The sequence below is a fragment of the Cervus canadensis genome, chromosome 2 (genome assembly GCF_019320065.1).
Source record: "Cervus canadensis isolate Bull #8, Minnesota chromosome 2, ASM1932006v1, whole genome shotgun sequence".
In the NCBI taxonomy this organism is placed as follows: domain Eukaryota; kingdom Metazoa; phylum Chordata; class Mammalia; order Artiodactyla; family Cervidae; genus Cervus; species Cervus canadensis.
Genome location: NC_057387.1, coordinates 54866318 through 54880825, shown reverse-complemented (window position 1 = coordinate 54880825; position 14508 = coordinate 54866318). Strand labels below are relative to the sequence as shown.

The 14508-nt window shown below is 36.2% G+C and overlaps 1 protein-coding gene across 8 annotated transcripts in view; it reads right to left on the bottom strand.

Moving 5' to 3' along the window:
- Nucleotides 1–14508, bottom strand: part of COL24A1 (collagen type XXIV alpha 1 chain) — a 371899-nt gene that overhangs the window by 248101 nt on the left and 109290 nt on the right. The gene's annotated exons all lie outside the window — the stretch shown is intronic.

Here is a 14508-nt window from a genome sequence, read left to right as displayed (position 1 = left end):
TTGTTTTGCATAAAACATGACTGATTTTTAAGTACATAATTTCTATATGTTATAAAGATTACTTTACATGCCACAAAATATATACAGAAAGATAAGCTGGAGGAAACAGAAATGTGTTCATCATTATATAAAGAATCACTACATTAGAGGAAATACAATCAAGATTTCCAACTGACCAATTCATTAGTTACATCCACTATTTCATGTTGTTCGTATATACCCAGCATAGAAAATGAAATGGCTAATAACACTGAGCATAAGCTTAGTACACTTATCTTGTGCAAAAGGCTTTACACACATTGTTACATATACACTACTTCATTCCATCTTCACAGCAGGTCAAATCAGTGAGTACAATATTCTCACTTTGCAGCTGAGGAAACTACAGTGTAAAAGAGTTAAGTCACTTGCACTTTCTAGTGATCGGTGGGACCAAGATTTGAATGGATGCAGTCTGACTGCAGAGTCAGCTCTTTTTTACTGTCTATGTGAATACTGTAACTCATCACTTCAAGATATGATACAATATGTAAGAACATCATTTAAGAAAAAGAAAAATGCCTATAAATATTACAAATACAAAATGGGATGTCACTGAAATATAGCCTTCTTAAATGCCTACTGAGAATTCCATAGAGTAAAACTATTAAGGGCAGTAAATTAACATACTTTCTAATTATAACTTCTATTGTAAAATAACTCAATTACTTAGTTACTCTTACTTTACATATTCAAGATTTCACCAGTGATTTAGCACTGAATTTATCAACTTTAAAGCTCACTTTTAAGAAGACTACTTTATGGGACTTCTCCAGTGGCACAGATTTACAAGCTGGATTTAGAAAAGGCAGATGAACCAAAGATCAAATTGCCAACATCCAGTGGATTATAGAAAAGGCAAGAAAATTCCAGAAAAACATCTACTTCTGCTTCATGGATTATGCCAAAGTCTTTGACTGGGTGGATCACAATAAACTGTGGAAAATTCTTAAAGAGATGGGAATACCAGACCACCATACCTGCCTCCTGAGAAATCTGTATGCAGGTCAAGAAGCAACAGTTAGAACCAGACATGGAACAATGGACTGTTTCCAAATTGGGAAAGTAGTACGTCAAGGCTGTATATTGTCACCCTGCCTATTTATATGCAGAGTACATCATGCGAAATGCTGGGCTGGATGAAGCACAAACTGCAATCAAGATTGCCAGGAGAAATATCAAAAACCTGATATGCATATGACACTACCCTTATGGCAGAAAGCAAAGAAGACCTAAAGAGCCTCTTGAAGAAGGTGAAAGAGGAGAGAGAAAAAGTTGGCTTAAAATTCAACATTCAAAAAACAAAAATCATGGCATCCAGTCCCATCATTTAATGGCAAATAGATGGGGAAACAATGGAAACAGTGAGAGACTTTATTTGGGGAGCTCCAAAATCACTGCAGATGGTTACTACAGTCATGAAATTAAAAGATGCTTGCTCCCTGGAAGAAAAGCTATGGCCCACCTAGGTAGCATATTAAAAAGCAGAGACATTATTTTGCCGACAAAGGTTTGTCCAGTCAAAACTATGGTTTTTCCAGTAGTCATGTATGGATGTGAGTTGGACTATAAAGAAGGCTGAACACTGAAGAATTGATGCTTTTGAACTGCGGTGTTGGAGAAGACTCTCGAGAGTCCCTTGGTCTGCAAGAGGATCAAACCAGTCCATCCTAAAGGAAATCATATTCATTGGAAGGACTGATGCTAAAGCTGAAGCTCCAATACTTTGGCCACCTGATGCAAAGGGCTGACTCACTAGAAAAGACCCTGATGCTGGGAAAGACTGAAGGCAGGAGCAGAAGGGGACAACAGAGGAGGAGATGGTTGGATGGCATCACCGACTCAGTGGACAAGAGTTTGAGCAAGTTCCGGGAAATGGTGAAGGACAGGGAGGCCTGGTGTGCTGCAGTCCATGGGGTCACAAAGTTGGGATACAACTGAGTGACTGAACAAGAACAACCAGTGATGCAGTGGATAAGAACCTGTCTACCAATGCAGAGGACACCTGTTCAAGCCCTGGTCTGGGAAGATTACATGCCTCAGAGCAACTATTGGCGCCACAACTACTGAACCTGAGTGCTGTAACTACTGAAGCCCACGCGCATGTTACCTGTGTTCTGTAACAAGAGAAGCCACCACAATGAGAAGCCTGCACACTGCATCAAAGAGTAGCCCCCACTCGTTGCAACTAGAGAAAGCCCTCTCATAGCAACGAAGACCTAGTGCAACCAAAAATAAATTATTTTTTAAAAAAGACTACAAAATGCTCTAAGACTTATTTCCAACAGTTTGATAGCATTCATTTATAAAAACTTGTAAGACTAACAAAAATAAAAGCACATTATTTGATTTTTTATAATCTTTTACTTAGGCAAGCCAGTATTAACAAACTGCCAGAAATCACTGCTTCATTAATACAAACATGGATGGACTAAATTGAAAAGATGTTTTAAGAATGGGGGAAAAAAGGTATGATGTTTCTAAGACACAGTCAATTTCTACTAGAAGCAGTTTCTCTTATTTTGTAATTAGAGGATAATGCAAAAATCATCTGTGTAGTCAAACATATTGCAGCTATACCCCCTTTAAAATCAGTTGAAATTCAGGCAGGGATTTGCTTTCATTGTCCTCGGAGGTCAAATGCTGTTGCCAACAAACTTAAAAATCTACAATAAATCATACTGAATGGAATGATGTATTATCGGCATTTGAAAGTTTTTATGATGTACAAGTAATGGAAAGAGTAGAATTAAAAAACTGTAATAAATCTGAAGTATAAGAGACAATTGATATTTTTAGACAGATCCTAGGTAAGTTTTCCAGAAAAACTCAGTGAATAATAAACAGTAGGGGACACACTGCATGATTCCACTGATATGAAATGTCCAGAACAAGTAAATCTACAGAGATAGAAAGTAGATTAGTGACTGCCTAAAGCTTGTGATGTGGTGAAGAACCGGGGGGTGACATCACATAGTTTCTTTCTGAGATAATGAAAATGTTCTAAACTTTGACAGTGTGATGGCCGCACAAGTCTGTGACTATAGTAAAAACCACTGAATTGTACACTTTCAAGGGGCGAATGTATGTAAATTATATGTTAATAATTTTTTCTTTTAAGTGCAATTGGTCTAAACAAGAAGCTAGATTGCTAAAATCATTTTTGGGGACTCATTCAGGATGCCCTGAAGATGTGATCTTTGAAACCCACTGGCCCCCTACCCTCATCCAGTGGGAGATGCCGCTCTCCAGTCCAGCCTCCCACATAACTAATGATTTCTCCCTGGGGAGAAGGGAGAGACCTGTGACTAGTTCTCCACTTATCACAAAGCCTGTATTCCCTACGACCAACATAAAAACAACAAAATAGGTACTTATGAATTTCAACTTCCTATATTCTTCAACAATATGTATAATAAATATTAGCTGCCCAATGTTACTTTGCCCCTGAAACAATTTAGTTGAACTGAAACTGTATCTACTTTTAAAAATGTTATGTATTATTTCTCCTCTCATTTTGCTACCCATTAAGCATTCCATTTCATTTTTTAATTTCTCTGTTCTAGATAGAAAAAATTTATTGTTTTTATCCATCTTATATATTGACCACTGTATTACCAATATTTGAAATAATTCCTATTACATCTAGACATTTTGTTTTATGAAATATAGTACAGTTAATGTCACAGAAAAGCATCATTTGGCTATACTGGTCACATATTTTCTTTTGAAGAAAATCATGCCTGTGTTTTATAATGTTGCATATGCCCCTGCTTGTTCATGCTTTATTCAGTTGTTATTTCAATTCTGTCAACTACATGCATGTTTTTTTTTTCTTTTGTAATGCAGGAAGAGCTCTGAGTTCCTTTAATAAAATGAACCTGTTTGCAGCTATATTATCTCCATTGTTAAAAAAAAAAAGATCTGAAAGACTGATTGTGAAATATGGAACAATAGTGACATAACACTTTGCCTTTGAACTTAGCATACAAAGGAGTTTCTAGAGTTTCTTTTTCTCCTTGAAAAAATACATTGCAAAATGAATTAATAAATTTTCTCTCATATTTACTTTGTGGAAAATTATAACCACTAATTTAATCAAATTGAGTTTTCCTACCAAAGGATGTAATGGCCAATTTGCAGGTTATCATCCATAGGAGAGCTTGAGTTTTTGCCCTTTTTGCTCAACTTGTCAATTTCATAAATGGCAAGTTGGCTTAATGGCATTTTAGTATAAATGGCAATTTCTTATCATCTTCTAAATGGGCATGCCAGAGTTGCACTGTTCTTTCTATGAACATAATTCTCTTTCTCACATTTTTATTGTTTTGATCAGTTACACAATTTTATTTTGTAAAGATTTATTTTATAAGGGACTTCACTTGATCTCTTCAAGTTGTTCATTTCCACTGCTTGATCACTGCAGTGAACAGACTTTAAGGTGACTCCTCATGATTCCTACCTCCCGGGGTCCACATCTTTGTCCAAACCCTTCCTTAGAGTGTGGTGTGGCTATGATTTGCTTCTTCTAACAACTAGAATACAGTAAAGATGATGGGATGTCACTGATGTGATTATGCTATACCACACACAAGTCCACTTTAGCAGTCTGGAGCTAGAATCTTCCCATGTGAGCTTGATGAAACAAGCAGCTGTGTTGGAGATGCCTACACGGCAGGGAACTGTGAATGACCTCAAGGACCTGTGGCCAGTTTATAGGACCTGAAGGTGGACTATATCACCTCCCCAAATAAAAAGAAAAGCAAAAAGCCAGAATCCTCAGTTCTACAACCTCAAGGGCAAAAATTCTTCTCTCAACCTGAATGAGCTTGGAAGTGAACTCTTCTCAGCCAAGACTCCAGGAAATAATGCAGCAGCTGACACTGCGGCTTCATGACCCTCAGCAGAAGACCTACTTGAGTAGTATCTGGACAGTTGACCCATGAAAACTGTGAGATAATAAATGAGTATTATTTTAAGCTGCTACATTGGTGGTATTTATTATGTAGGAACAGATAGGAAACTTATACAAAATTAGTAATTAAGTCTACATTTTAGAGTATACAGTCCTATTGCAAATTTCACTATGTGATAATGCTCAATGTAAGACCACTTGCACTATTTCTAGATTTTAAAAATTTAAGTAAATAATCTGTTTGAAAAATTTCTACTGATTTTTATTTTCTATTGCAAATTATAAATAATGAATAATAATACTGGTTCAATAAATTTAAGATTTTAAATTTTCTTTAAAATTTTAATGTACTCTAATATCTATATTTTGAAATTTTCATTATTCTAGCATTTCCTATGCATCTAGTTGCCAATGTAAACAATTCTTATCCTGCTTCATGAATTTTGTGTCTATACCTATGAAGTACAAATTTAAGAGTAATATGAATTGTTTAATACTAAAAAATGCTTCTCAGTCTCTGGGTGCAACTACTACAAACACTGTACTAATTCTACTACTTCTGAAACCAAAAATCAGAGCGCAAAGAGAAGCAGGAAAATAGGTTTGCATCACCAGGAAACGGTACTTCATTATACAAGATCCTATGGCATTCATGCTGAAAGGAGAATTAGATACATTAATTCATCTTTCCTCAACCTCAGTGCTTCTACTGGCTGCTCAATCCTCATAATCTCAAGCAGTTTCCGCGTTTCATTTTGACAGTGGTACCATCTACAAAACTTTATGGTATTCAGATGTGACGTTATAGGCAAGATATGTGGAGAAGAATTTCTCTGAGGCTTGAATATTATTAAAATACCTTGGTAGCCAGCCTCAGAGATGGATCCTCAGGGTTTTCACTGGTATTAATGCCCTTGTGTATCCCCTCCCGTTTTGAATTCTGACTGGCCTATGTGACTAACAGAATATAGAAATGACAGTATGTGACTTCCAAAGATATGTCACAAAAGGCACTACCCATTCATTTTGTTCTCATTAACCACTTGCTCTGGTGGAAGCTAACAGCCATGCTGTAAAGACACACAGGACTTTCACTGCTGGCGCAGCAGATAAGAATCTGCCAGCCAGTGCAGAGGACGTGGGTTTGGCCCCTGGTCTAGGAATATTCCACATGCCATGGGACAAATGAGCCTATGCCTCACAACTACTGAGGCCACACTCGAGAGCCCAAGAGCCACAACCACTGAGCCCTCATGCCACAGCTACTAAAGCCGGCACGCTGTAGGGCTCATGAGCGGCAACTACTAAGCCTGTGTGTCGCAACTACTGAAGCTCACGAACCTAGAGCCTGGGTTCCACAAGAGAAGCCACCACAATGAGAAGCTCACACACTGCAAGGAAAGAGTAACTCCCACTTACCACAACTAGACAAAGCCCATGTGCAACAAGGAAGACTCAGCACAGCCAAAAATTAAAAAAAATAAATAAACAAACATTTACCCAAAAAAATGACTTTCAGGTTGCCATGTGGAGCTCCCCATGGGGAGGAAATGAGACTTCCCACCAGCCAGTGAGTGAGCCACCTTAATAAGACCCTCCAGTGCCACTCAAGCCTTCAGACGGCTGGACCATCAGGTAGGATTGTATCCATGCTTAGGGCACAAGTCAGTTCAGTGGAGCCAGATCTATATGGTCAAATTCTGACTCCCTATAGCTGTGGGTGACCTTGAACAAGTGACCCAGCCTCCCTGTGCTTATTTGCTTAAAAAAGAGTGACTAGAGGGGCTCCTTGCTGTTCAGTGCTCAGTCATGTCCAACTCTGCAGCCTCATGGATTGCAGGACGCCAGGCTTCCCTGTCCTTCACTATCTCCCAGAGTTTGCTCAAACTCATGTCCACTGAGTCAGTGATGCCATCTAACCATCTCATCTTCTGTCGCCCCTTCTCCTGCCCTCAATATTTACCAGTATCAGGCTCCTTTCCAGTGAGTCAGCTCTTCACATCAGGTGGCCAAAGTATTGGAGCTTCAGCAGAAGTAGCTGTTTTTCTGGAATTCCTTTGCCTTGTCTATGATCTAACAAATGTTTGTAATTTGACCTCTGGTTCCTCTACCTTTTCTAAAACCAGCTTATACATTTGGAATTTCTCAGTTTATGTTCTGCTGAAGCCTAGCTTGAAGGATTTTGAGCATTACCTAGCTAGCAAATGTTGATTATAACCTCATATAAAACCCTAAACTAAACCCACCCAAATAAGCCACTCCCAAATTCCTAACCCACAGAAACTATAAGAAATAATATATATGTATTGTTGTTTTACACCTCTAACATGGAATAAGCAATAGGTACCTAATATGTAAAAACAAAAAGGGATGTCTAGGATTACAGGTCATACAATGTCAATGCTAAAGGCTGGATCCTGAATGATGGGGAACTCATGTGTGTGTGTTTTTTAATACACTTATTTTATTTGTTTTTGAAGTGCAGGGTCCTCTAAAATGCAGAATCCAGATCAAGCTTCTCTCTTGCTTGGGTCTGTTACTGTTATCAAATATGATAGTTATCAAACATTAAGAACAAAAGAAGTATTCTAGACTTGGTATGCCTGAATACATATATGGTGTTAACACCACAGACTACACATAGATATTATATTTGGTAACAAGCTAAGTATCATGAAACAGTGGAAAACTTACTGCTTTTGGAATCTAGTAAGAGTGTTATTTTCCTAGTTCTTCAAAGACATTAAAAAAAATACTGAATATAAAGCAACTACAGAAAGATTAGAACTAAACCATAAAAATATTGATGACTATATTTATGGAATCAAAAAAATAAAACCATTGCAAACTTCTTCTATTAAAGATTACAATGAACTGTGAACACATTTTACTCTTTCTAAAGAACAAATGTTTAGAAAAAAGTTCAACTTAAAGTAGAGAAAAATAAAAGTTATCATAAAAGATACATACACTAAACAGGTATTACTGATAAACAGGCACTACCAATAAAAACAGAAATTCAACTTTTTCCAAGATGAAGAAATAAAAAGAGAAGACTGCACTAAATTGTCTAGGATTAAATATACTAAAATAAAACCTACAGGTCAAGTTTATACATTCTACACATGAATACATATTACCAGGAAATCCCGATAGTTTAAAGTCCTTTAAGGGCAAACACTATTACTGTAAGGAAAGTTAGAGTATAAAGTACTTGGTGATAATTCAGTCTTTGCCTCTTTCTTTTCCTCATAGGTAAGACAATTTGATCCACATTTCAATGATAAACCATTCCCTAACAATTGAGACTAATTATAAACTTAGGTAAGAATTTAAGGGGTTTTAGCCAAATTCTTGGAGATTTAGCATTAAATCAGGTTTTATTATTAACCTAGCTATGATCTGGGCCTCAGTTCTCAGACTGAAGTTCCTGTATTGTTCTTAAAGACTGGTTACCACTTGTACTCTAGTTCTAGGAACAAGAAGCCTTATTCTTGTATTCAAGAACCATTTCTGATGCATAACAATATCCCTCAATCATAAAGGCCAACCTTATTCTTAAATTTTCCCACAAGGAGAATACAGACCATGAACCCAAGCCAAATCTCACTTCCATATTTGCACTCACATTTTCACATTCCTCATTTTGATAACCTACAAGACTTTCTTGAGTTCTCCCTGAAGTTATTCACCCTGAAAATAAATGCCTGCCTGAATTTCTACTTATTGGTGTCATACCCCCATGAAATCATGCTCTGCCTGGACGTCCTCAAATTTACCAATTGTGTTCACTGGGCATCTCTCTTCTTGGTCAGTAACTGACCTAACCTTGAAGGTAGGTTTAATTCAAACTCCTGAGCTCTTCTTGTCAAGCTCATGCTCCACCACTAAGTCATACCCAACTCTTTGCAAACCCATGGACTGTAGCCTGCCAGGCTCCTCTGTCCCTGGGATTCTCAGGCAAGACTCCTGGAGTGGGTAGCCATTCCCTTCTCCAGGGGATCTTCCCAACCCAGGGATTGAATTTGTGTTTCTGGCATCTTGTGCATTGGCAGGCAGATTCTTTGAACACTGAGCCACATAGGAAGCCCTCTTGTCAAGCTATAGTTAGTCAAGCCTACTTACTACAGCCTATCCCAGTAAAGCAGAATGCAGAAAACACATTTTTTCCTGAAAGAGGTAGAATCACTAAAAAATTAGTGACAATTTTTTGTAGTGCTCTAGCAATATTAGTTCTTTCTCTCTATATAAATTAACTCAAACTTTTCCTGGGACAAAGAAAACACTGACTCCAAATTCTCCATAAAATGTACGTATTTGAAACATGGCTTTGCAGTACGTATTTAAGATTGTTTGGGGCTAAAGAAAGAACTAATAACAGATGTCTAACAGAGGATTTTATATTCTGAAATTCTAACACTGGAGTTAGAAGCCAAAATACAGTTTACTTAAAATAGATTCTTCTAGCAGAAAGATGTCTGAGAAAAGAAGAGGAGACACTACTTTCTATACTTAGAAAAGTAAACATCTCTGAAGTCCCAGTGCCTAAGGGTGTTATTTTGCCCACTATTCTAGGCTGTGATACTTTGATGTTCATAGGAAGAAAACTGAGTACTCTTTTGCTTTTAATCAAACTTCAATTATAATATGATTTGATTATTTATAATCTATCATTATTAGATCTGAAAAAGTCCTTAGGAAAAAACCTCTATATTTTGACAATGATTTTCTAGGTATTGTTGACAGCCAATCCAATCTCCAATATGTTATGTTCAATCCTGGAAAAGTCAGTTTGGGCACAGATATTTTAGGTCATGGAGCTATATAAATTTGCTTCAACTTACTGTAAGAGACTACTGATTGAATCAATCTGTGAGCCCTGCAAAATGTTTTTTTTTAATAGAGCTGTAGAATTCCCTAACTGTGGCACTACAGAATGAAGTTTGGAAACTTTGCATTAAAAAGAGAGCTACTTGGAATTAGTAACATATATAAAATCCAGTCCCTTCATTTCATGGCAAGTAGAAGGGAAAAAGTAGAAGCAGTGACAGATCTTATTTTCTTGCACTCCAAAATCACTGTGGACAGTTACTGAAGCTATGAAATTAAAAGACATGTGCTTCTTGGGAGAAAAGCTATGACAAAACTAGACAGCATATTAAACAACAGAGACGTCACTTTGCCAACAAAGGTCCATATAGTCAAAACTATGGTTTTTCTAGTAGTCATGTATGGATCTGAGAGTTGGACTTATAAAGAAAGTGGAGTGCTGAAGAATTGATGCTTTTGAACGATGGTATTGGAGAAGAGTCCCTTGGACTTCAAGGAGATCCGACCAGTCTATCCTAAAGAAAATCAGTCCTGAATATTCATTGGAAGAACTGATGCTGAAGCCCCAATACTTTGGCCACTTAATGCCAAGAGCTGACTTACTGGAAAAGACCCTAATGCTGGTAAAGATTGAAGGCAAAAGGAGAAGGGGGCAGCAGATGATGAGATGGTTAGATAGCATCACCAACTCAGTGGACATGAATTTGAGCAAACTTCAGGAGATAAGGGCAGGAGAGCCTGGCTTGCTGCACTCCATGGGGTCACAAAGAGTTGGACAGAATTTAGTGACTGAACAAGAACAATAAAATAAGAAGTTTAACACATATACATAAATCCTCTTTCCCTGTATTGCTCATTTTTTTAAACAGCATTCTTCTTTTCTATTATAAGTCAGTGGGTGGTGTTATGCCTTTAAATAATTTGGTTCATATCATATGCTCCAAGAAGCTTCTCAAATAAAGACAGTAAGACATGTAAAACAGAACAGTAGCTTTATCACGTTTAAGAGTCCCAGCTAATAAAGATTGTCTACCATCTTGTTTTTAAGATCTCTAATATTAACTGACAATAAGGATTTTGATCCAATTGTGACACTGTAGAGAGTGCAGCAGGGAAGAAAAGGAAGATATAAGAACTATATTATCTCAATATCCAAAAGCATGAGTACACAAATGTTGACTAATATGTAAGTGATTACATGGGGTCTTTAAAAATAATTCTGATTGCTGCTGCTGCTGCTAAGCCGCTTCAGTCGTGTCCGACTCTGTGCAACCCCATAGATGGCAGCCCACCAGGCTCCCCCATCCCTGGGATTCTCCAGGCAAGAACACTGGAGTGGGTTGCCATTTCCTCCTCCAATGCATGAAAGTGAAAACTGAAGTGAAATCGCTCAGTCATGTCCGACTCTTAGCGACCCCATGGACCGCAGCCTACCAGGCTCCTCCATCCATGGGATTTTCCAGGCAAGAGTACTGGAGTGGGTTGCCATTACCTTTTCCAAATTCTGATTAGGAAGTACCTAATACTAAGATCTTAAAATCAAAAGTAGTTTGGAAGAAAACCACTTCTCAAATGTCAACAATCTAAGCCTAAGGAGCAATGAATTTTTTAATAAAACAATTTTAACACAGCCTGATCCTAAAATACAACAAATTCCTTAAAAAAACAGTTTTTTTATTTTTCCTGGTTGAAAAACCAAAAACATATTCTGTTACAAATAACAACTCTATCTGCAAACTGAATAAATACAATGTTTTATTTCGGGTGAAGATAGTTTTCTGGGAAAATTTAAAATGAAATAACTTTAAACAGAAACATTGATTTAAAAAAATACCAATATGAGGCTAAATAATAAATAATTCAAACAACCAAAATAACATGTTATTTTGAAATGTATCCATTTCAGTAGCATCATATAATATTTACACTATCTAGGAGAAGGTATCTCTTACTTGTAAGTCTATAATTTCATTAAAATAATACAGACATCACTAAGGAAGTTGGTTCACAACAACTTAATTCCATGCTTAGTGTTTACTCAGGGAAATAAGTGATTCTTTTGTGACCAGTATGGGCATATGATTTATAACAACATCTTCCCAAACTTAAGCTTAGCAATATTTTGACAATTTTGGACTGAACTTTTACTACTTCTCCATACATTTCTGTGGTATACACATATATGCCATGTCAATACATATACAGTTTCATACTTTTTAAATTACTCGTATCAAACATAGAGCTTTAGTACTCAGGATAAAAACCAATATAGTAATTCAAAGATCATATTTATAGTGACTTGAACTTGAATTTGGAAGTTTTCTATGCCTACTATCTTTACTATTTTGACTATCAGAGTGCTTCTTATTTTATGAACTATGTTATATAATTTAGTTTTACCAGTTTCTGGTAATTTTGAGACTCTAAAAATATAAATGCAATATGTTACATAAAATTTAAGGAATTATCTAAAAACAGTTACTATTCTACAAATTATATGCTATAATAATTACTTGACACTGAATCATGTCCAACAGGCACATGAAAAGATGTTCAAAATGTCTAATTAACAGAGAAATGTAAATCAAAACTACAATGAGGTATCACCTAACACCAGTCAGAATGGCCATCATCAAAAAGTCCACAAACAATAAACACTGGAGAGTGTGGAGAAAAGAAAACCTTCTGACACTGTTGATAGGAAAGTAAACTAGTGCAATCACTATGGAGAACAGCATGGAAGTGCCTTAAAAAACAAAAATACAGTTACCATATGATCCAGCAACCCTACTCCTGGACATACATCCAAAAAAGATGAAAACTCTAATTCAAAAAGATACATGCACTCCAATGTTCATAGCAGCACTATTTACAATAGCCAAGACATGGAAGTAACCTAAATGTCCACTGACAAGGTGAATGATAAAGATGTGATATGTATGTATGTGTGAATGTGTTTGTGTGTATATATATATATACAAATGCATACATGAATATAATGGAATACTAAGTGAAGTGAAGTGAAGTCACTCAGTCGTGTCTGACTCTTTGCGACCCCATGGACTAATGTAGCCCACCAGGCTCCTCCATCCATGGGATTCTCCAGGCAAGAATACTGGAGTGGGTTGCCATTTCCCTCTCCAGGGGATCTTCCTGACCCAGGGATCAAACCCAGGTCTCCTGCATTGTAGGCAGACGCTTTACTGTCTGAGCTACCAGGGAAGCAGTGTATAGCATAGGAATCTATAGTGAATATCTTATAATAACCTATAATGGAAAAGAATCTGAAAAAGAATATAGATATATATGTATAAGTGAATCATTTTGCTATATACCTGAAACTAACACTGCAAATCTACTATACTTCAATTAAAAAATTGAATCATATTCTATCATATTCTATGTGCAAAGACTGGGTAATTGTATCTACATAAAACTAGAGGAAACAAGCTCATTTACAATATAAGACTAATTAAATTAATTAGAAGGGAGTGGTGAATACAATAAGGTATATCTTATTCATACTTAAGGACAGTAAATGAAAAAACATGGGCTCAACATAGCTGTACCTTAATGAAGCATCAGTCCACCCTTCTAAGTAGCTATGAAACCAGCAGAAAATTGCAAGTAACAGTCTTTGACATATGCATAGCCAAAAATTTCTTAAATATAGATTCTTTTTAGATTTCAGCATTTCCAGGTTTTTGTATTTTCTTTCACGTGTATGCTTTCTGTCAGCTTTTTATGTTGGCCTGGATTGTTTAATTCTGCTTCTGTATTTGAATATCTACCTCACATGTAACAAATAGCATACATAATTTAATAAATTACCAAGAGATAATGGCCATGTTTGTATTAACATGGCTAATATTTTCCACATCAAAGAGATTAGAAATGGTATCAAAAGATATTTTCCATTTACTGTTATTAAAGTTGTAATAAGTAACCATTCTTCTCATGGAATTTTAATCATCTAAATTGAAATATGTGCCCCATGATACATAATACCCCATGCTAATATATTTGCTCTTACTTAATGTCAAAGCTATTTGAAGATGATGTTACTTGAAGTAAACAGAACATAGTGGAGCATTTATGCATAGGATAATATTCTGCAACAGTTGCTGAGGTCAATCTTGGCATAATTTTACTTGTGGTTGCAATTGTATCTTAGTTTTGAGTACAGTGATTTCCTCATAAACATGGTCAAATCACTTTTTTGGTTAAAAAGAAAAAGCACACACGACACAGTAAAACACTAGAGAGATTTTCTATAAAAAATACCATTTAGGAAAATGGGATACATATGTTTTTTGAATACAATTTTTCCAAAGATCTAAATCTCTTACAAAGGCATATATTTTTAAAGCAATAAAACTTCAAAAAATGTGTAATGTAAGGAAGAGCACAATTTTAAAAAAAAGAACCCAGTGATCACTCCATTCACTATTTTTCCACAATTTTCTTAAACTCCTCTTTCGAACTCAATGGCATATTAGATAATTTTATAATTCCCTATGGAGTAAGAAACCAGAAGTTATCTACAAACCTCCATGGACAATTATACAGTTCATTATGGAGTAGGAAAGTGAATAATACTCATACATTGTCAAGATTAAGTTAAAATCTATATAAGACCAGCTAAATTAATAAAGATGGTAGCCACTTAAGTGATATAACACTGAGACTCTGAGAAAATATTTTCTCAGCAATACCTAAAATTT